The following is a 24,274-nucleotide window of genomic DNA, read 5'->3' on the forward strand; positions in this document are numbered from 1 at the left end:
TCATTGCTCGATCAAGGAAAGGCCAACCACCAGGGTTTTATGGCCAATGTCAGCAGGCCGCTGACAGCTTTCATAACTCCCTGGGGCTTGCATGAATGCACCTGCTGCATGGAGGAATGCCTTGAAGGGTTGCGAGACAAAGTGTATGTGCCTTACCTAGATGACATCCTTGTCTTTACAAAGACCTTTGATGAGCATGTTGACACTTTGAGAAAAGTGCTTCGGCGGCTGCAGACTCATGGAGTGAAGCTCAAACCCCACAAGTGTGAGTTGTTTAAAGCAGAAGTTTGCTATTTGGGAAAAATTTTATCTGCACTGGGAAGCCGAATGGACCCGGCAGACACTGTAGCAGTAACCGCTCTGAAAGAGAAAAGACCTGGTACAGTTGGCAAGTTAAGAAAGATTATGGGCCTACTCAGCTACTATTGGCAGTATATTAAATATTTCTCTCGTATTCCCAGTTCTCTGTATGACCTGTTGAAGCATACACCTGACAGTGAGACAAGTCAACCCAGTAGAGATCACAGAAGGAAGACATGCAAGAACAGAGACAGTGTGCCCTCCCATCAACCCATCACCTGGACGGAGGGGCATCAACAAGTACTACAGAGGTTAATAAATTGTCTGGTTCAGCCACCTGTATTGGGATTCCCTGATTTCTCTCAGCCATTCATTCTCCACACTGACGCCTCTAACCAAGGTTTAGGAGCTGTATTATACCAAAAGCAAAATGGTAAGTTGCGAGTGATAGCCTATGGCTTGAGAACGTTGACCGCTTCAGAGAAGAATTATCATCTTCACAGTGGAAAACTGGAGTTTCTCGCCTTAAAATGGGCGATCACTGAAAAATGTAGGGATTATCTTTACTATGCTCCAACTTTTACAGTCTTCAGTGACAATAACCCCTTGACCTATGTTTTGTCATCTGCGAAGCTTAACGCCACTGGGTGCCGATGGGTTGCTGAATTGTCAGACTTCCATTTCACCATCTGCTACCGCCCAGGTAAAGAAAATGTTGATGCTGACTCCCTATCTAGGATGCCAGTGGACATAGAGACAGCCATGAGAGAGTTTAAAGAAAAGTTATCTTCCAATTCTGTGGGAGCAACAGTACAAGCCATTGAAGTACAACAGACTTCAGAAATACCTTGGTCTATGACAGTACCTGTTCAGTGTGCAGCAGGAGATTTCACTCTGGGGAACACATCCATTACACCACTGTCGAAATCAAAGATACAGCAAGCTCAGAAAGAAGACAGCAACATAAATATGGTTATTGACTACATCAGTTTCGGATCAAAGCCTTTGTTCCAAGAGTTGCAGACAGCAAGTCTCTTAACCAAGTGCCTCTTCAGAGAATGGGATAAGCTGATATTGGATGAGGATGGTATCCTTTGTAGACAAAACACTCAGAGAACACATTTGGTGTTGGCCGAGAAGTTTAAGAGCATAGTTCTGAAAGAGCTACTTGATGAAATGGGGCACCAAGGTGTTGACTGAACAGCAAACCTGATAAGAGATTGCTTTTTCTGGCCTTATATGCAGAGAGATATTGAACACCATGTGCTGAGAACTTGCAGCTGTCTTCAACAGAAGAAGCCGAGTCATGAGACAAGAGCACCACTTAAGAGCTTTGTAACAACACAGCCATTTGAACTTGTTTCAGTTGACTTCTTCCATGTAGACAAATGCAAAGGTGGATACAAATACATTCTTGTAGTTGTTGACCATTTTACAAGGTTTGCTCAGGCTTATGCTACAATCTCTAAGTCAGGAAAAACTGTCGCTGACCGTCTCTTCAATGACTTTGCTATGAAGTTTGGACTTCCATCTCGAATTCACCACAACCAAGGGGGTGAATTTGAAAACCAGCTCTTTATGCAGCTTAGGATATATAGTCGCACAGCAGGATCAAGAACCACACTCTACCACCCACAAGGGAAAGGGCAGGTGGAAAGGTTTAATTGGACATTGCTGCAAATGTTGACAACAGAAAAGCAGAAATCGAACTGGAAAGAGTCTCTCAACAAACTGATCTATGCTTACAATTGCACGAGGTGTGAAGTGACAGGATATTCTCCCTTTTATCTCGTTTAGCAGGTCTCCCAGACTGCCCATCGACATACTCTTTGCTCTTGACACTGACAAGTGCATACATTGGCTCTGCCAATCCAAGTGAATATTTGGGAAGGTGGAAATAAAGAATGCAAGAGGCTTATCTCACCACATACCTGCTGCAAACGGTTGAGAAGATTGAAGGTGTGAAGCAGCGGTGAGAAATATACTATGTGATCAAAGACTGCTGGTCACTACTAGAGGGGCCAAGACACCAGCAAATTACAGGATTTGTTTTCTTTCCCTGAAGATTCCAAATCCAGACGCTTAATCTTTCTCTCGCAGACAATAAGAAGAGGTTAGCTTTCTTTCCTCTAAATTGGGTTGACCACTCAACCTTACCTGAGGATTAGAAAGGTTCCTGTAACTCCCAATGTGGGGTTTGATCCCACCACCTTGAGATTAAGAATCACATGCTCTACCGCCTGAGCAAGGGGTACGCCTAATACTGGGGGGTCACTAATCCTTGCTGACGTCAATTTGAAAAGATACTTGCTTGCTTTTAATCATGTGGTGACCGGAGTCTAGTGAAGCACACTGTGTTCTTTGTTGATTACTTAAAGTAGAACAACCGTCAGTAATCACAGCTGATGGTAATTAAAGTAGGTAGCTGCGTCAACGTGCATGGGCTACAAAGGAACAAGTAAAGGTTTATTTCATGCTGAAATGAGAAGGAAACACAACATGTGATACGGAATAAACTTTTACTTGTTTCTTTCATGTTAATTTAGACCTGATCTCCACCTAAACTCAGTTGCTTTCAGTAGGTAAAAACAGAGGCCACACTGCTCCAGGTGAGGTTCAAGCTCACAACCTTGGCATGACTCCGCTGTGCACTGCTGTATAAGTACGGCGCGCTGACCCATTGTGCCGCTGGAGCTCTGTAACCACCTCTCCTCAAACATACTGACGCTGCAGAAACACAGGGTGAAAACAGGGTTTGGGTTGTGGATCCATCTCCACAAGGGGGAAAGGAACAGTAAAAAACGAAGGAAAATACAAGAGACAAAACTGAAAGAACTGTTTTCACTGCAATATAAGAAGGAAAGAGGTGGTCGGACATGTAAAAACAGCCGGTGGATAATTTGTAACGACATTCTTTGGAGTGAATCAGCAGACAGATTTCTTTTCATGTTGTGCTCTGTAGTTTGAACGTTCGTTCTCCCCGACTGGTTGGTTATATGAGGTCAGCTGATATTAAATATTAAATAGGACTAATGAGAATCAAAACAGAGCTGTTGGACTCCCCCCTCTGGCCGTTTTCCACCAGTTGATTATTTCATCAACCAATGCCCTAATCAAGCTCCCAAGGCACTCTCTATACCCAGTAAACATAGGTCTAACCTCACCCAAGGAGAAAATCAGGCGCTCCAGTCTCTCCAAAACAGGGATGATATCGTCATCAAACCAGCGAACAAAAGAGGCGCTGTTGTGGTGTGACATAAGGATGTATATATCTTTGAAGCCTCTAGACAACTAACTGACACTTCTGCCTACCTCCCTCTCCAACAAGACCCTACCACTGACTACCAAAAGGAAGTGGTATCCACCATTCCTCTTCTTATCAGCAGTAATGAGCTCCCCCAGGAGGCGAACCGGCTCATCATGGAACATCCACAGGTATCTCAATTTTACCTCCTCCCCAAAATCCACAAACCGGACACCCCTGGACGCCCCATCGTATCAGCATGTAACTGTCCAACTACTTACATCTCAGCCTTTCTTGACAGCCTCATGAGACCGCTGGTTGAATATCTTCCCTCATACATCAAAGACACCAACCACACGCTCCAACTTTTTAATGATTTCCAATTTCAGGGTACTGAATGCTACATTTTTACCATGGACATCACATCTCTGTACACCGTCATTCCCCATAATGACGGCCTTACAGCCCTCAAGCACACGCTGGACAAACGCACAGTGCTTGATCCACCCACCCACACCCTGGTACGCCTTGCAGAATTGGTTCTCACACTGAACGCATTCTCTTTCAATAATCTTTTTTGCCAACAGGTCAGTGGAGTTGCCATGGGCACCAGAATGGGACCCAGCTATGCCAATATTTTTCGCGGCTGGGAAGAAGAACGCTTCTTCGCTTCCTACACTAGCTATGTCCCTGACCTCTACAAATGATATATTGATGACTGCGTCGGTGCCACCACATGCTCCAACGATCAGCTTGAGTTCTTCCTGCACCATTTCACCAACTTCCACCCGTCCCTTAAATATACGGTTATAACATATCTTCCACTACTCTTCCGTTTCTAGACATCAACTTCTCCATCAACTACCCCCGACTGTCCACTTCAGTTTATTACAAACCCATGGATTCATACAGCTACCTCCTGTACAGCTCATTTCACCCCAACCACACTAAAAACTCTCTTCCTTTTTCACAGTTCCTTAGGCTACGACGATTATGCAGCAACGACATTGATTTCGAGAACCAAGCCCTCGAAATGTACTCCTTTTTCATCAACAGAGGATACCCCAGCAGTGTGATTGACAGGGCCCTTGCCCGAGCCAAAAACACCCCCTGGACCATCAACCCAATCAGGAACTCCCGCCGTAGCAACCGCATTCCTTTGGTGCTTCCTTACCACCCTAACACACTTCCTATCCCCAGGACCATTAACCACAACTTTTCCATCCTACAGGATGATCCCTCTGTTGGGGCCCTCTTTTCTGATCGCCCTGTCATCTCATATCGCCGACCACCTAATCTGCGTAACCTCCTTGTTCACAGCTCCCTTGATCGTCCCCAACAACCATCCACACCAGGCACTTTCCCTTGCAACAGAGCTCGCTGTATCACCTGTAAGTACACATCCACCACCACACTCATTCAAGGCCCCTCAGGACAATTCCGGATCACCCAGACAGCATCTTGTACCTCCAGCAACCTTATTTACTGTATCTCCTGCAGTGAATGCCCAGCCATCTACATTGGAGAAACAGGAAGGAGACTCGGAGACCGCTTCAGAGAACATGTCAGGGCTGTGAAAATTAAAGATCTCTCCAAGCCCGTTGTTTCTCATTTCACCTCTGATGGCCACGACCACTCTAATCTCTCCGTCTGTGTTCTCAAAGACGGTTTTCCGAACTCATACATCAGAAAGACCACCGAAACCAAAATTATTCTGCAGCTAGGATCACACATTCTCCCTTCTCTTAACGACAGACTACTGTTATTTTTAATTTTCTCGATTCATTGGAAGTTTCATTTCACACCTCTCTGCACCCATTCTGACTTCACACCTCTTGATTGGGCTCTCTTTCTGTCCCCTGCTCCCGCCTCTCACTCCTCTGTTCTCCCACTACTTTACCTTTGCCTACTGCACTGTCTCTCTCACACCTGAAGAAGGCTCCACGGCCGAAACGTTGTGTTCTCTTTCTTCTTTTTTTCAGCATGGAATAAACCTATTACTTGTTCCTTTGCAGCCTAGGCATGCTGACGCAGCTACCCAACTGAACTAATCAGAATCAATACAATTGATCAAGTAATATGTTTATTCCATGCTGAAAAAAAGAAAAAAACACAGCGTTTTGTTCCAGATCCTGGATAGCTTGATTGGTAGCACATCAGGCTTTTAATCTGAACGTCCAGGACTCAAGTCCCTGTTTGGCAGGTTGTGCTTTTTTAAATCTATTGTGAATGTCATTATAAATCTGTACTGTGGTTATTTTAAATGTTCTTTTATTTTCTTTAGCGTTTCCTTTCACAAACCGAAAATGTTCAAGGTGATCTTTCTACTGCACTCCATGTAGATAATCTAAATGAAATCACAGTCGAGAAAAGTACACGCAGTGAGGAGCTCATGAATACGCCAAGAAGAAAGGAACACTGCACATATGCTGAACATCATGTTCGAGTTTACAATGTCATCAGAAATTGGAAGCTAAGGCGTGTTTTTATTAAAGGTTCAAGGAAACCTGAATACCTTTGGTAGTACGATGATGCACAGATCTGCAGTCTGCAATTAGAATACTGTTTGTACGTTGTGTAAAATACGCCGTTCAAAATTTTTCTAAAACAGGAGATATGTTTTAGAATGCGTCTTCCTGTAAAAATAAAATAACTATAAGGGTGCTATAAGCAGAGTCTGAAGCCTGCTCCACAGAAGAACTATATTCAGAGGGCCAAAGAAGTGAATATTTCACCAAGTGAGAGGAAGCATCTTAGAAAAAGGAGGTGCAGTCACTTCCATGTGTCATAACACCACAAAGTCAGACTACAAGTGCTAAAAAGCTGCTCTCAAGGGTAACCCGGCCAAGTGCTCTAAGGAGCTGAATTAAAGCTCTGTCTCTACGGGGCCGTAAGTTGGAATCCCACTGCTGCCAAATATCTCCTTGTTAAGAATTACGGATTTGTTGTTGTTGCCTCCGTGCGATTTAATCAGTTTCAATAGAATTCATTTGAACAACAATAATAATCATTTTTTTATTCCTCTTCTCATTGCAATGTGTACACAAACATATATATATTTTTTATATATTAAAAACGTGTTATCCTTGATGTTATCCTTATAAACTGGTGATTGAGGGTTCGAGCCCTCTCTGTGCCTGTTTTGTTTTATCATAACTTTGCTTTACCTAAGTTGTCAATTGTCTTGCAATGTAGAAATCTCTGTAATAAGAAGAAAAGAACTATCGGTAGTGGTTAATAATCCTGTTGTTCTAGTACAATCTGCCGTGCTTTTGAGTCGATAAAGCATCAGGTGCATTCAACACACCAACCTCCACTGCTCATCAGGATGGCTGAGTGCTCTAAGGTGCCACACTCATGTGGACTCAATCATGTGTAGTGACAGTTTTATGTGATTCACTACACGGATTTCCCTTCATGTTTATTAGGATGTGTCATTAGTATGTTGGTTGTATGAGAACAGTTTCTTCAAATGTCCTGTCAATTAACAGTGGAGAGGTAGCCGACGTAAGCCTTCATGAAAACTCTCTACAAGTGATTACAAGTGTCTTGAACAAATCTACGTCATATTTTTAAAATAGTTTAGCTCAAGATGCAACGGGAGTATAAATTAATTCTTCCGCCCTCCATTCCAAGATAAAACTCCGTGTGTGAATCTTATTTTCCTGGAAGTTGCTGATGTTGGTCATTATTGGAAATGCCCAGTGATATCGACTCAGGTACTCAGTTGTTACGTGCTGTAATTCGATACATGCGAAGCATTTGCATTCCCTCCAATTATCAATAAAGTCAATAATGTATTAAACATTACATGCCACTTCTTCCCTAGATGATGTTCATGTTGGATCAGTGAGAAAGGCATGCCAGGTTGTGCTTGAACCAGCAACTTACTATCATTTTAGTCCCAACCTGACCACACTAAGCGATTGTACCACAGAGACTCAAACGGGTCGGTTTTCTCCATTTACGGTTTTTGGGAAAAAATAATCTACATTTTTAAGCAAGATTGTATTTCAAATTTCACAAATTGTAAGTATTTCTGGAAAAACGGTGTTTCAGAAAGAAACTGAGTAGATGGGAATAGCCCAGTCAGTAGAATATCGAACTTTTCATCTCAGGGTCCCTATTCAGGCGGCTGATTTTCTTGCAACTACTTATTCCATGCTGAAACGAGCAGGAAACAATGTTTCAGCAGTGGAGCCTTCTTTGGGTGTGATATAGAATAAACCTTTACTTGTTTCTTTCAAATTAATTTAAACCTCATCTCCAGCACCTAAACTCGTCAGTTGCTTTCAGTAGCTAAAGACACAGGCCATACTGCTCCAGGTGAGGTTTGAACTCACAACCTCGGCATAGCTCTGCTGTGTACTGCCGTATAAGTACCACACGCTGACCAATTGCACCACTGGAGCTGTGGAACACCCACTCCTCATACAGACTGACCCTGCAGAAACACAGGGTGAAAACAGGGTTTCGGTTGTGAATCCATCTCCACATGGGGGAAAGGGACAGTACAATAGAAAAGAACATACAAGAGAAGAAACGGAAAGAATTGTGCTCACTGCAAAGTAGGAAGGAAAGAGGTGGCCGGATACATAAAACAGCCCGGTGGATAATTTGTAACAACATTCTTTGCTGACAACCAGCAGTCGGATTTCTTTTCATGTTCCGCTGTGCAGTTTGAACGTTTGTTCTCCCAGATCGGTTGGTTATATGAGATCAGCTGATATAAATGAAAACTAATCAGAATCAATACAATTGATGTCTGGCAAAGGCAAATAACCTTTGTACATGATCTGGAATGTGACTGGTTAAATTTCAGCACAGTTGCAACCCCCTTTATAAAGGGTGTGCACACGTATACAACCAAGGCATTGAAAGTTTTTTGTTGTTTATTGTTCCAAAAAATGTTCCATTTGTTTTCTTTCTTAAATGTTGTTGATTAAAAGATCTTATTAAATGTGAAAAAATCTGATTGTGAAAAGGTCAAAATGTTAGTGAAAAAATGTGTAATGTGAGGAAAGATGAATTGTGGGAGCCCCTTTACTCCTCATGTCGTACTGTATTTCTCTCTCATTCTACTGGGAGTGGTGCCGTCGCTTCTGGATAAAGTCTGTCAGTAGACATTCCAGACGGGTCAGGTACTGTATGACTGCGCTTCGGCACAAGAAGAGACATGTGACTTGTGAGGATCCCGATAGTGTCGACTATCTTCTGGAGCCCAGATAGCTCAGTCGGTAGGGCCTCAGACTTTCAATCTGAGAGTCCAGGGTTCAAGTCCCTGTTCAGGCATTTGTGCTTTAATTAAATATGTTGTGAATGTCATTATAAATCATCTTTTATCTTTCTTCTTCTAGCTGTACTGTGGTTATTTTAAATGTTCATCACTTGTATTTTCTTTAGTTTTTCCTTTCACAAACCAAAAATGTTCAAGGCGATCTTGTCACTGCACTCCACGTAGATAATCTAAATGAAATCACAGTAGAGTACAGAACACGCAGTGAGGAGAGAAAAGCACACTGCACATCTGCGGAACATCACGTCCGAGTTTACAGCGACATCGGAGATTGGAAGCGAAGTCTTTTTTAATTAAAGGTTCAAGGAAACCTGAATATCTTTACTAGAAGTATTTCAGAATCACAGTTAAATCGAGTACGATTGCTGCACAGATCTGCAGTCTGCAATTAGAATACTGTTTGCGTTGTATAAAATATGGCATTCAAGCTTTTCTTAAACTGGAGAGTTACATTTCGGAATGCGTCTTCCTGTAAAAATAAAATCTCTACGCGGACGCTATAGGCAGAGTCTGAAGCCTGCTTAACAGAAGAACTATATTCAGAGGGCCAAAGAAGTGAATATTTCACCAAGTGAGAGGAAGCATCTCAGAAAAAGGAGGTGCAGTTGCTTCCACGCGTCACAAAGTCGGACTACAAGTGCTGAAAAGCTGCTCTCAAGGATAACCCGGCCGAGCGCTCTAGTAAAAGGCGTGGAACCGACTGCACCCGATTTTTCTGAGATGCTTCCCCTCTCATGGCGAGATCTCGACTTCTTTAACACCTCTTGATTTAGTTCTTCTGTGGAGCAGGCTTCACACCTCTACGTATAGCGCCCGCGTAGAGATTTTATTTTTACTACGTAGCACCTCTACGTATAGTGCCCTTGATGTCATTTTATTTTTACGGAAGCACACACATGGAACGTTTTTGTGTTTTACTTTTTATTTGTACAACAAAATAGATTCAATATAAACAAGATTCAGTAGAATCGTCAGGGACACATAAAATAATAGTTACACTTTCTAAAAAACAATTAAAATAGGTAAATAAAGACAAGGTCCACACAGCTTTAATGTTCTTACATTTCGAAAGAGTCTGTAATTACCTCTTTTCGTCTATTGTGAACTGTTCAAACTTAGGACTCAGACCATTTCACTCTACCTATATCTCATTTCAAAACGAAAATGTATATCCTGTTTTAGAAATGCTCTGGGCGGTCTTACACGACGCACCTAAAGTATTCTAATCGTGGACTGCAGATCTGTGCTATAGCTCAGCTGAATTCTAAGATCCAGCAATCGTACTGGATGTGACTGGGATTCTGAAATGTCTTTTGCAAAGGTATTCAGGTTTTCTTGAACCTTTAATAAAAAAGTGATCTGAGACTTGCTAGCTTCCAGTCTTCCAGTGCCACTGTCACTAAACTAGGATGTGATGTTCCGCAGATGTGCAGTGTGCCTTTACTCTTGTCATGTATTCGTTGCATGAGCTCTTCACTGCGTGTCCTGTACTGTATTGTGATTTCGTCTTATCTACGAGGAGTACAGCGACTAGAATGCCTTGAACTTTTTTTCGGTATATAAAAGAAAACGCTAAAGCATATACAAAGTGACTAACATTTCCTATATGTAGGTTTTCTGATTATGTCTCTACTTCACTTTATTTCCTTAGTGACTGGCCATTTCTTTCTGATATTTGTTCTGGCGCGGTTATTGATCCCATACGAAAGATTATTTTTATAAAGAACATGTCACCTGCAAACTCACAGTAAAACTGGTATTGGGAAAAGTTTTATAATAGTACTTTTTATTAGAAAAAAATGTTTAAATTTATCATTACCTATAGGGTTTCTTACCAGCGTGGAGCTCAAATTCACAACCCCCAGATTAAGAGTTCGGTACTAGTTGCGCCACAGAAAGTTGAAATCTGTTATTTATATTAAATACTGTGGCTCCTGTCCTTTTCTTCTCGTCAGAGAAGAGGTTGGTCTGGTCTCCAGTTTACCAACGATAAGCTCAGACTGTGCTCTTCTATAAAGCAGTGTTTTCTTCACATTGCTTGTATGGGGCAACACATCAATTCGATGACCATTTGCTGTACACATATGTCCCCTCTTCCCTTCACTGAAGTGACAGACGAAGGACACCAAAAGGTAAGAGACACATTTCTATGTTATTAGGAAATCAGGAATCCTAACCGTAAGAGCCCATAGAAAAAAAACCCGAGATAATATGGGACTATAAACACAGTTTTTTCTTTTTCGTAGCGCTTGAGCAAATTTTATAAAGAAATATATTTTATATATCTGACACATGACTTAAAAGGCTGGTAGAGTATAGTTCATACAAGAGTGCTGACCAACAATTTTCATCAACCGTACTGTAATGTTTTTTATAAAAGTAAGTTAAATGCATACATAGTAAATGTTTTTTTTTATATATAAAAAAACTAATTCACGAATTTTAACTTTTTTACAATAACGTGTTTTATTGTGATCTTGTGCAGCAATATCACCAGACAGTTTAAGGGTCTGTCGTTCTTTTACTGTTCCGGGTTTTATTCCGTCTTCAGATGCACAAGATGTATTTTAAAAATACGTAAATAACAATTCTGGTGCAGTGAGGTATTCTGATTAATTCAGATTCACTCTTCACGTGTGTTATAGATATCATATAATGTTTTTGCATCCACGCAAAACCTCGCTTGAATATGAAGTTGCTAAACTTTACTTGTAACATATTTAACAAGATACAATGCCAAACTATTCAAGTACATCAGAAACATACCCGAACTCTTCTAATTGATGCATTTGAAACGAACAGATGGGGGACTTTAACATGGCTTTCAGGAATCTAGAAATTCACTTTTAGGAGTTTTCGGAAGTCTGGACCCAGATGTGCTCGCTGTCACGACCACCAACCCGCTCAGACCACCCCCTAAGAGAACTAATCAGTACCAGCAGCAGGGCGATAATTACAAGCGCCGCTGCACGTGTTAAACTCAACATCAGACGCCCTACCGTGGGGCAGGGTGCAGTATTTAAGCCCCTCCAGCCTGCATCTGTTTTCTGGGTTAAGAGGGAAGAATAAATGTAGTAAATGTTATTGCCGCTGGGGAGTATGGAGGCGGTGGTGTGTGGAAGGAGGAGACGCACATTCCGCACGGGCAGTGCAGAGCAATGAGTCGCACCTGCTGCGCCCTGAGTCCTGTCCTATTTAACCTCTGAGTCCAGATACACAGAGTCTCTACCCAGTGTTGGAGATGTGAAGGGTTAAACCCAGAAGTTGAGATACATTTGAGTTTGATACATTTGTAATACATTTGTAATGCTGTTATACAGCAAGAGTGGTGAGGGCTCGGCTCACTCGGGTGATATTTCACGGTTGGACTTTTCAAGGAAGGTGTTAGGGATTAAGGCGTTGGATGTTAACTGTTTAATCACTTTGCAGAAGGGAATTGGTTTTGACATTGGTTTCAAGTTGGTTAAGTTACTGGAAGAGTTTTGGATAAAAGTATAGGAGAAAAAAGATGTGGGTCTGATTGGAATGTTTGAATGGCAGAAGCTGATGGATCTTTCTAATAGGACTGTGATTGTTTGCATGTTTAATGAGATGTTGATGAAGGAAGATATTGTGACATGGTTGTCTAAGTATTGTTTAGTGAAAGGTGAACCTCAGAAAGTCTGGGATGATGATGGCATCTGGAACTGTGCATGGAGAGTAAACTATGGCAGTTTTAAATGCATTCCTTCTTTGATTGGATTAGGTGGAAAATAGAGGTTTTGTGTTCTACCAAGCACAGACAAAACTGTGCAGGAGTTGTGGGGAGCTGGGTCTCTTTGTGGATGCCTGCACAAATGTAGTGTGTGGTAAGCGCAAGGAAATTGGACATGCATATACTGAATGTACAAGCGTGAGGAAATGCAATCTATGTGAGTGTGAAGGTCATGTGTTTAAAGACTGTCCAAATTCCTTTGCAAATAGAACAAAACTGGGAAGACCGATGCAAAAACAGGAAGAGTTTGAAGAGGTATTTAGGGCTGGAGCAGTGGTTCTGGATCAGGAACTGGATGTGGTTGAGGTTTAAGAAATTAGTGAAAAGGAGAGTGAGGGTTCAGAATGGAGTGAAGGGGATAAGGGTGGGGTAGAAGAGAATGATAATGTTGCAAAAAGTGAGGTGGAATCTGAATTGATTGGTAGCATCTCTCCAAATCGCCTGCCACCTGTGGAGACTGAAAGCACTCAAATGGAATGTACAGAACAGAGGGTGCAGTCTAAAGGTCTGCTGAGACATTGGATTTAGAAAATGATTTAACTCTGAGTGGAAAAGTGAGGGAAGAATTTTCAGAGTCCTCAGGTAGGTTTTCCTAGGGGTTTAGATATCTCAGATATGTGATCCTACTGACCAAACTTTAGAACCAGAGACTCAAGAAGGGCAGGTGGAGAACCATCCTATGGAGTGTGGGGGTGGTGGAGGAGGAGACAAGAAAGCAAATGGTGGGGGGAGGCCTGTATAGCAGGTGTCACCGACTGAATGATAATAGCCAGAGCTTTGTCTACCCTGGTCCTACTATAAGTATGGCTCTTAATATCGTGTCCATAAAAGTGAGAAGCATTCGCTCCAAGTTAAGGGCAAGGAATATACTATCATTTGTGAGTAAGGTAAATTATATAAATGATATTGTGTTGTTACAGAAACGTGGGTTAACCTTTTAAAAACAGCTATAAGGATATGGAGGAACTGTGGACATTGTGCCTATCAATCTGGAGTAGGTCCAATGAGAATAAATCTGATGGTATAGCTGTTTTAATTTAAAATAAGATGGTAGAAGTACGTCCGCACCTTGTAGTGAAACCAGGGAGAGCACTGGTGGTGTATCTGGGTTTCATGAATGTCAAATTTCAACTTTTAAATGTGTATTGTCTGAGTTGCCCACATTACAAATATGTTCTAATTCAGGAATTGAGAGATTATTTTTTGGGATGGGAAACAGTGGGTTTTAGCTGGGGATTTTAATTGCCTTTTAGAAAGAGGGCAGAATGAGGGGCAAGAGATGGGTCCAATTTGATAGATCATTAATATTATTGTAAACGGTATGAAAAGATTTTAAACTGAAAGATGCCCTCAAACTTCATAGTCAGGGGAGGGCAGGTTTCACATGGCACAAGTCTAATGGGACCCAAGCCTCAAGCATAGATTTTGTTTTGATACGTGATTTTACTTGCACAACCGCAGACTTAACTCCTGTTTTTTTTCCTCTGACCATTGTTTACTGTCATGTACACTTTCTATTCCAACAGCTGTTACTGTGGGGAAGGGTGTGTGGAAGCTGAATATTTCACTTCTGGAAGATGAGAAAGTGACGGGCAGGTTCAGGGAAAGATATAAGGAATGGCAGTCTTTGTACAACCTGTTTGGCACAAGAGCACAGTGGTGAGAGGAGGTGAAGGAGCGTACATGTTACGTCCCAGTGTGTGGTCTGTGTGTTTTGTTGTTTGTTCCACACTTCTGACTTTGATTGTTCTCCAGAAGGAGACTAGGAGAATGCTTCAGAGAACATCTTTAACCTTCACAGCCCTAAGATATTTCCAAGTCTGTAGTTTCTCATTTCACCTCAAATGGCCATGATCACACTAAGCTCTCGGTCTCTGTTCTCAAAGAATGGTTTCTCAACTCCATAGCAGAAAGACAACAGAAACTAAACTCATCGTAAAACTAGGTTCACCCTTCTCTCAATGACCGACTTATTTTCATGTAATCTACACTAACCTCTTGCAGGTTTCGACTTCACACCTTTCTTCACCCTCTCCACTTTGCACTTCCTGAGTGGCATCTCTGCCCCTCCTGCCTCCTTCCCTCTCCCAGCTTTTGTTCTTCTGTGCTGTTTAGTCTTTGCTTTCTTCCTCGTCTTTCTCGCACCTGAAAAAAAGTTGTATTTTCTATCTTCTCTTTTTAGCATGGAATAAACCTATTATTACTTGTTCCATTTCAGATTACACATGCTGATGCAGCTCCCCACCTGAATCAAACTACTTCAATATACATTTGTATATGTTAATTTAAAACTGTAAAAATAGTAAGATTGTAATTTCAGTTTAAAACTTTGCAAGCAGTAGACGCATGGCAGGATGCACCCAGGAAAGGACACCAGTCCATCACAGGGCAACGACACAAACACACTAACTCGAGGTCCAGATTTACCTGAAGCCAACTAATCTACCAGTATGTTTTTGGACTGTGGGAGGAAACTGGAGCTCCCAGATGAAACCCACTTGAACACAGGGAGAACAAAACTAAGTACTAAGAACTCAGACAGCTTCCTAAGACTCCTCTAAACAGACACAAAATTCCAGATAAAATCTTCTTCAAATGAAGAGCCACAGCATATATACGAGAGTCCCAGGCATCTGTGATCAGTCTTCAGCTGATGCCTCAAATTGAACCCAGGGCCCCAAGGCTGAGGCAGCAATACTGACCACTGCACCACTGTGCAAGAGTGCTGCCAATAACCATATAGGCAGCACATATCAAGATCACAAATTGCACTTTTCAAGAAATCATTAACGCCCACAACACACAACAGGTCCATTAAATTCAAATACACCAAGCATGACAGCCAGATAGGCTTCCTAGACACCACCACACAAGGGTTTCTCCTTCAACAACAGACAAACAGGATTTTTATATAATGTTTTATAATATATATATATTATTATTTTATATTTTATTTTTTTTACAAAGTATTTTTAAAAGATACAGACACACATGGCTTACTGCACAAGGATAGCTTCCACCCAAAGCATACTTTCAAAGGACTGGTAAAATCACAACTCCTACACTTCCACAAAATCTGTACACAACAACAAGACTTTGAGGAAGCCAAATACACACTCTTCCAAGCTCTACACCCGAGCGGATACACACAAAGTTTCCTCAAAAATGTGGCCCAAATATTTCTAAACAGAAAAACTCCAGATGACAGAAAAATCCCCCTCATCACATCATATTCCCAACTCAGCATAAACACCAACCAAAAACTAAAGTCTACAATCACCATGATATTAGAAAACACAAAAGGGAGCACAAAATCATATCTGCATACAAAAAATACCAAAAAACTTCAGCTTTATTTAGTCCAAAGCAAGCTAAAACCTGTACAAAACAGATCATATACACCAAGAGCTGAACATTTCATAAACAGAAAACAATGATCCAAAACAACAAAACTAAAGAAATTTAAGTTTTGCAAGTTGCAACAGCATCCAGTGCAAAAAGTGCAGGGTGACCTATATGGGGGAAACGGGTAACTCCATCTGAACCCGACTGGCACAACACAGGTACATCAGGAACCACGGGACTGGAAAGCAACCCCAACTGGATGGAGACAGAAAGAAAGAAAAAGGAAAGGATATTTAGAAGAAAAACAGTAAGAATGTTGCCAAGAGATTACTAGAAATAGGTCATTTTCATTTTAATACTTCTTTCAGTTGTACTTTTAATTTGAATACAAAAAAAAGTTTATGAGCATTAATCTCTCCCACAGATATAGACAGTTGCAGAGTCCAGAACTAAGTACGAAAGATTGCTGGAAGGCGTTGATGGTTGCAAAGAGAGATGTGTTGCACAGACTGGGCAAGACATCACCTTGCCTGAGCAGCTTCTTGTACTGTATTACCTGCAGGCCTTTCTCCAGCTGAAGCACCTGTAGCACCCAGGGGTGGTAAAGAACATGACAGTAAGGATACTTTCATACAACAAAAGTAATAAATTACATATATGGGATTTTTACAGTTTGGTGTATTCATTTTTATTTTCTCGCTATTACAGGTCTAGGAATGAATGTAAAGAAAGTGTCGTTTCAACAAGTGGGCACAAAAATGGTCATAATTGCTGTTAAAGAGCACAAAACCTCAAACAGCAGCTGGCTTCCTTTGCATTGAGTGAAGAAGAGGAACATGCAAGTTGATGGGTACATTAATATACCCCTCCACTCGATTTAGGGTTGTGGTAGAACTGAAACCATCCTGGCAAGCAGTGGGTGCAAAGCACTGTATCACCCATAATGTGACACCAGTTCATCACAGGACTCACTCACACCACAGCCAATTTCATAGAAGCCCATTAAAATCCATGTCAATACAGAGCAAAAGACCTCCACCTCCATAGCTTCCATCATGAACAGTATTTAAGAAAATCTGGAATGCACCTTAATTGCATTTTATTTGTGTTTTATCGGATGTTTCATCTTTACTTCACTAAACTGCGCTGTAATGCCCAGGTCAGCAGACGGAGAAGTTTTTCATTTCATCTGCGGGAGGGCCAATTCACAGTCCTTCCAACGACTTGAGAAGACTGCATGAGAAGTAAGCAGAATAATATATTACTTCAATTTCTGTGGGTTGGAAACAATCACAGATGCTTGCTTGTTTATTTTGTAGATGCCACCTGCCATTCATTACCAGCCCTGAGGTAGAGTTGGCAGCAAAAAACGTGGGATGGATAGCCGCAAGATAGTGCATCCCTGGAGAAAACGGGCAGACCTTCATTCACAAGGAAAGGCACTGCAACAGCTCAAAGCAGATGAGCCTTGGGACATGGTGGCCTCATCAGAGGAAGAAGAATGCTGTGAAGAGCTGGGAGCTCAACCTAGAGTCACCTCTCAATAAGTAACAGGTGTAAGACATGCGTCCAAGACAGAACGTCAAGGGGAGATGGTGAGCCTGCTCCAAGACTTTCAGTCTGGGCAAAAAAGAGAGAGGAGGGATTGTTTGAAGACTATGTGGACTTAAAACCTCCCTTCAAGAGATCTAAATTGTACCGGCATCGCAGGCTCAGGGAGCATCGCCAGGAAGCATGGAGACGGCAGAAAGTCCACGGCTTGCTCTTCCTACACCGGCACCACGACAACGCACTACAGTGACATCAGGTCAGGACCAAGCTCCGCCAAGTTCAATACCCATGTCTGCTACACGTGCTTCAACAGAGGGCATGTTCCAGAAAGAGCCTAAGATGCCCCCCTACTAGCAAGGTGAGGACATCTCCTGCGATTTGAGCGCATGGCCAGAACCTGGAAGTGGCCAGAGGAGGAGGAGCGGTCCTGTCGGCTAGTGCCTCTGTTTACAGGCAAGGCCTTGGAGGTTTACAGTGCCATGGATGAAGACCGATCTAGCATATGCAGTGACCTGAAGGAGGCGCTACTTACTAAATTTGACATATCCCCAGAAACATACAGACAGCTCTTCAGGATGACCAGTTTTTCCAGGAGAAATGCCAATGGAAACCTACTACCGCCTGAGAGGTCTGTACAGAAGATGAATTCGCCCAGAACAGTGTTCCAAAGAGGAGATTGGCAAGGCCATAATTTTGGAGCAGCTGCTAGGTGTCCTCCCTTATGACACCAGGACTTCAGTAAAAAAACATGAGCCAGCCGATGGGTTGACAGCTTAGTCTCGCTATAGCTGCAGTGTGGAGCTGATAGGACCTAAGTGTGGTAGGACTCCTGGTCTTCTTAGAGACTTCTTCTTAGAGAAAGGGTTTGTTTTTTGTGCGTGTGTACTAGTTCTATTTTGTTGGGTTTTTTTTTTGTTTTGCTATATATATATAATTGTTTGTGGGGAGCAATTTCATAATATACCATCACTTTTGCACCTAAGTGCAATTGCAGCTGAGCCATCATTCTGTTTTGAAAGGACTCACTTGGGCACCCCTCCTGCCCTCCCGGTGACATCCCCACCGCTGCCACCAATGCACAGAAGAACATTGTGGTGGATTATTTAGCCCATTCCAATGTGACCGTGGAGAACTATTATAGAATGCCGACACATCCCAACATCTGCTCAGCAATTGAAGTAATTGAAGGCTTCAAAGAAGAAGGTGTTTAGTAAGCATCAACACGATCTCAAAATCAATACCTCACAAAACAACAATTATTCCTTTTTTTAAGTTCAGGGGAGCAATCAGACCCTGCACAAGAATGCACACCTGCTATAGAATAAGTTTGAATACAATGCAACCTTTCAGTTATGTGTTGACATTGTGTTACAGAGACCTGTGATATTTTAAGTTTTTACAACAGTGAATCAAGGCCAAGATCCACTACAGCCACTGCAGGATTTACATGTCTGCAGACCATTAATGGCAAGTTTACAAATCAATTATCTTCACCGACAAACACTAAGTTTGGAACATATTCTGAGGATTTATATTGTAGTTTTCCTTCCAGATCTTAACACTAGATACAGTGCCTTGCGAAAGTATTCGGCCCCCTTGAACTTTTCAACCTTTTGCCACATTTCAGGCTTCAAACATAAAGATATAAATTTTTTATTTTATGTGAAGAATCACCATCAAGTGGGGACACAATTGTGAAGTGGAACGAAATCTATTGGATTTTTGAAACTTTTTTAACTAATAAAAAAAATGAAAAGTGAAGTTTTTGAGAAGTGGAAGCCTAACACAGGGCTACCACCAAATGACCAGCAACTTAAAAAGATAGTAAAGCGTCAAACCAAGAGAGGCCTGAGCATCACCGAGAATCCTGTGAAGGGCAAGAAGGTTGTGACTTCCAGGTTTCCAGAAAGGAGATGTGGTGTGTGATTATTCTGGCAAGGTCATCCAGCCGCTAAAGCCCTAACGACACAGATGGCAGAGGGAGATATATATATATATATATTTTTTTTTTTTGATGGACCTGCACAAAAACTGTGCATTGATGCCCGTGAAGAACACTGTGCCTGCCTCACGGATATGGAGACTATCAGAAGGTGGATAAATCCAAAGAGAAAAGACAACATCAAGGCTTTAAGAGGGTCATTTATAATAAATGAACAGCCTGTCATAATTCTGTCCGTGACAGAAAGTGACATTGTTGTAATCAAAGAGGAGCTCTTCTCCCTCAACATTTCAAGGTGAAGGACAAGCTCAGGAGTGGTTGGATCACTGACCATTTCCAAAAAAGAAACTTAGTAAGTATATTAAAGGGCATATTCTGAAGATATTCATTTTCTTGTAGCTTGAAATTAATGTTAGAATTATGTTTGTGTTATTGTCTTAAAAATTGCATTTCTCATTCTCATTAGCAAGGCTATAAGGAAGGGATATGGGACTGGCAAAAAGATACATGATTTTCAGAAGAGCATAGAAGGCAAATAACTATCCCACTCAATTGCTACTGCAAAGAAATGCCAAATAGTGTAAACAAAAAAAAAAGTTTTGAGAGGTGAACCTCATTTTTGAAATTTATTGACAGAATCTGAGTAGCACAGCATTCCCAGACCAGGCACCGGAGTTTCTCAGCAGCGTTAGATGGGTAGTCTCTTGGTAAGAGAGAGATCGACCGAGTACTGGACTTCATGAACGACACCTAGCCAATTAATTGAGAACAGAGTCCACAAGATGAGTCTAGAGAACAATTTCTTACAATTTTAGTGGTAGTTTCTGAATAGATTAAGGACAACATAGTTGTAAAGCTATCTTGCAACTTCTTAAAAGTTGTAAAAGTGATTACCATATTGTCAGTGGTTTATATTTAAAATCTAAATATTTCAAATTAAATTTTTCTTAAACAAAGGACATTTTTCACAGGAATAGCAGCCTAAATCAGATGACAAGCTTGTGATAAATTGTGATAAATTGTAAAGTGCAAAACAAAGTTGTATTGTTTTGGTTTTGTCTTCAACATCATACTAATAGGCATGTTATTTTTATAGCAGCCGCCTGCCATTCACCACCAGCCAGGATGCCACGAGGTACATGAAATGTATTTTTCATATAACTTATTTTTAGATAACATTTTCTTTGTGAATAGTCTTATTTTGATTTACATAATGTCAATGAGTTAGTACCTTAAAGAACAAGCAGTAAAAAAAAAAAAAAAGACATTTCAGGCAGTTTATTAGCTAAAGTTTTTATAAGTGAACTGAGATTCCTGTGCACTGCAGAGACCCATCTTTAATATGCTACATGTGTTGGTGGTGGATTTGAAATTTGTTTGTCACGATGTAAAAGTATAGTAAATAGATAATATACTCTACTTATCAAGACTTGACTTTAATTACATACTTCCATTGACTGCTTTGGAATACATTCCTCAGTTATCCTGAATAATCATTGTCCCACAGTGAAGACCTGGGTGACACTACAGGGGTCAGAGCTGTGCTGACTGGAGGTTTGTGCAGACTGGCCATTGTCTATGTAAGACTGAGATCACTGGGTTCCCCCCCGCCAACAACTGTAACACTGTCAAGTGGTATAATTACCTACAAAAGCTAAAATTTCCTCCATAAAGGGATCACAATTTGTCACATTCTGGCTGAACAAGAGACAAGATAAAACAGTGGAGCAAGTCTTGAGCAGCAGAACAGAAGTTTTTGTTTGTTTGTTGTAAAACAAGTCAGCCCTTGGGAATAAAAACTCTCCCTCCAGGCTGGTTGGTATCTCCTGTATTTGCCCCATATTCTCAGGGCTTCTCAGCTGAGTGATCAAAAGCTGAACTGCAAGGAGCTGAATTTCACACTGGGTTACAACAGACCCTACTGGGAGAATGGGCAGGGGAGGGGCGGTTGTGCTCCTGAACTAGTCCCCACCTTTCCTACTCTTATATTTGCATCACAGTCTATAAACTCCAGCCCTATTGCTTTTCTTCCAGTTCATTTTTTTTTTAATACAGCTCGTGAATTATGTACACTCTTGTGAAGTATCAAGAAAGCACTCATCTTTATTTCACGTATACAGCAGACTGTTTGGCAGAAAAAATAAATAAAAGCGCTATTCCCAACAGTCTAGCACAGTAACCACAACTCCTATAACTTTAATTAGAGGAAGAAACCCAGCTTCTGCTCAAAAGGAAAATGAATTTTAAAGTTTTTATTGATACACAAGCAATAACAACTTTCACTATTAATTTCTACATAAAATTAAATAAGATACAAAAGCAAAGAATAAAAACACTAGACAGTTTTTATGCAAGGCAAGAGGTATCACAAAAAAAATTTCCAACATGACCTGCAGAAACATGACTTGTGCTCCATCACCATTTGATTGCAACATGCTTGGGCCATAATGTCAACTTCCAGACCCTCTCAGTCTCTTTCTCCCCAAATCTTCTCCGGTGGATCAAAATGTAGTCTCTCAAATAAGACACAGCCTTCTGTATCACTGACAGAGGCAGAGTTTTTTCCATTCTATATACCAATGTAGTTCTAGTCTTCCATAAAGCTTCCCTTAGGCAACAGATGACCTGCCAGGCTTTGCTTTCTTCCGATTTTGATAGCTTCTCAAGTCCATATCCATAAAGCACTACCTGGGGGTCACTTATACCGCAAGCCAGAAAGCACCTTATCCAGCTGTTAGCCAATGTCCACACCTCTTTTGCGATGCCACAGTCCCACAGGACGTGTCGGATGGATTCTTCTTGTCCGCATCCTTCCACTGGACACCTTGATGTCTTCCCCATGCCTCTCGAATGCATCACAGCCCTTGTTGGTAAAACTTCATGTGCAATCAACCAGCACATGTCTCTGTGTCTGTTCAACAAAACCGTGTGGCCAACCCTTTTCCAAACATGGCTGGGATCCCCAGCCACAAGGCCACGAATATGACATACTGCACCTCTACCCTGCACAACAAGTTCCAACCTTCTTGCACTTGTCAACACATCCAGTGCCTCATTTTCCAAATTCAATTTCCTTAAAAATTTCTTTATGATAAAATATGAATATGGGAGGTTAAAAGCAACAGGTGCTGTTAAAGGGACCTCTAAAACTTTCAATGTCCTTAAATAAAAACCACACAAAAAGCGAGACATAAAGGATACTTTCCCCCTGTTCCCTACTGCTAAAGACAAATGTAATGATACATATTTGTACATTAGGAAAGTGAACAGTTCAGGCATGCCTTTTCCACCCATTTCCACCTTTTTTTCTATAACCACCCTCTTTACTCTCTCCCATTTTGACCTCCAGAAAAAATAAAAAATAGCCCTCTTTAAAACCAATAAAACAGACCTTGATGGCATAAAAACAGCACTGACAAACAACAGTAATGGTAAAATTACAGTCTTGACAACTAAAACCTTGCCGTCCATTGTTAATTCCCGTAAACTCCACAGGCCGATCTTGCTTTTGACTTTCCCTACCACCCTCTCCCAATTCCTACTCCCCATCCCATTTCTATCAAAGTTTATTCCCAAGATCTTTATTTCATCTCTACGAATTGTGATTCCCACATTTTCCTCTTCACTCCAGTTTCCATATTGCATCAGCACACATTTGTTTTTATTCAGCTTGGCCCCTGATGCTCCGCAAAACTGGGTTGTCACCTCCAAGCTATTTCTGACTCCCTTATACTCTGTACAAAAGACATTTACATCGTCCATGTATAGTACAGTTCTCACCTCTTGGGCGCCACTCCCAGGGATTTTAATGCCTTCAATCCCATTCTCCATTCTTAAGGCTTGTGCCAGTGGTTCTATGCAGCAAACAAAAAGGAGTGGGGATAACGGACAGCCTTGGCGAACACCGCAATTCACATTAACCACATTTGACATGCTTCCATTAATCATTATTCTACTTCCTATACCCTTATATAATAACCTTACCCAAGTGAGGAACCTGGTTGAAAGCCCCATCTTTTGTAGTACTCTAAACATATACTCATGAGAGATACGATCGTAAGCTTTCTCAAAATCCAAGTTTAAGACCGCTAATCCAATATTCCTCTCTCTCGCATAACCTATGGTATCTCTAATCAGTATCAGGCTGTCCGTAATCCTCCTCCCTGCCACACCACAAGCTTGATCTGGATGAATGACTTCACTCAGGACAGATTTTAATCGAAGCGTTAAACACTTGGAAAACAGTTTAAGATCACAATTCAATAAAGTTATCGGTCGCCAATTTGCCAGGTCTGTGCGATCATTCTTTTTGAATAGTAAGATCACAACTCCCGTCTTAAAGCTGTCCGGCAGTTCTTCTAAAAACTCAAATTCTTTAAAAATGGTTAAAAGATCCAATGCTAAAATATCCCAAAAGGCTCTATAAAACTCGATGGGTAGACCATCCAACCCTGGAGTCTTGCCCATTTTGAAGGTCTTCAAACTTTCTATTAACTCTTCTACAGAAAGGTCTTTTGATAACACAGTATAGTCTTTTACACCCTTTGGAATGACTTGCACAAATTTTTCTAACAAATCCTTAGACACTTGTTTCTTTCCAAACAACTCCCCATAGAAATCCTCAGCTACAGTCAACATGTCTTCCATACAAGTTTGCAAAAGCCCCTCTCGTCCCTTCAATGCTGACATTAGTCCCCTCCCTGCAACCCTTTTCTTGAAAAAGAATCTTGTACATTTTTCACCTTCTTCAAGCTCTTTCACTTTGCTTTGAAACATGATTTTTTTAATCTTTTCTCTAGAGAGATTTAAAAGCTCATTCTTTAATTCTTTGATTTCCTCACT

General features: G+C 41.3%; 1 protein-coding gene and 2 non-coding genes across 3 annotated transcripts in view; 1 reads left to right on the forward strand and 2 right to left on the reverse strand.

The window, feature by feature from the left end:
* The window catches only part of LOC148666183 (antigen WC1.1-like), a 648,305-nt gene that overhangs the window by 149,598 nt on the left and 474,433 nt on the right, over nt 1-24,274 (reverse strand). The gene's annotated exons all lie outside the window — the stretch shown is intronic.
* trnai-uau (transfer RNA isoleucine (anticodon UAU)) lies at nt 7,863-7,956 on the reverse strand. Its single transcript has 2 exons — nt 7,919-7,956; nt 7,863-7,898 (listed from the first exon to the last, which is right to left on the reverse strand). It is a non-coding gene; the product is annotated as a tRNA-Ile (tRNA).
* trnae-uuc (transfer RNA glutamic acid (anticodon UUC)) lies at nt 8,764-8,836 on the forward strand. Its single transcript has one exon. It is a non-coding gene; the product is annotated as a tRNA-Glu (tRNA).

This window comes from Lepisosteus platostomus, chromosome 5 (assembly GCF_059453375.1).
Source record: "Lepisosteus platostomus isolate fLepPlt1 chromosome 5, fLepPlt1.hap1, whole genome shotgun sequence".
Lineage (NCBI taxonomy): Eukaryota > Metazoa > Chordata > Actinopteri > Semionotiformes > Lepisosteidae > Lepisosteus > Lepisosteus platostomus.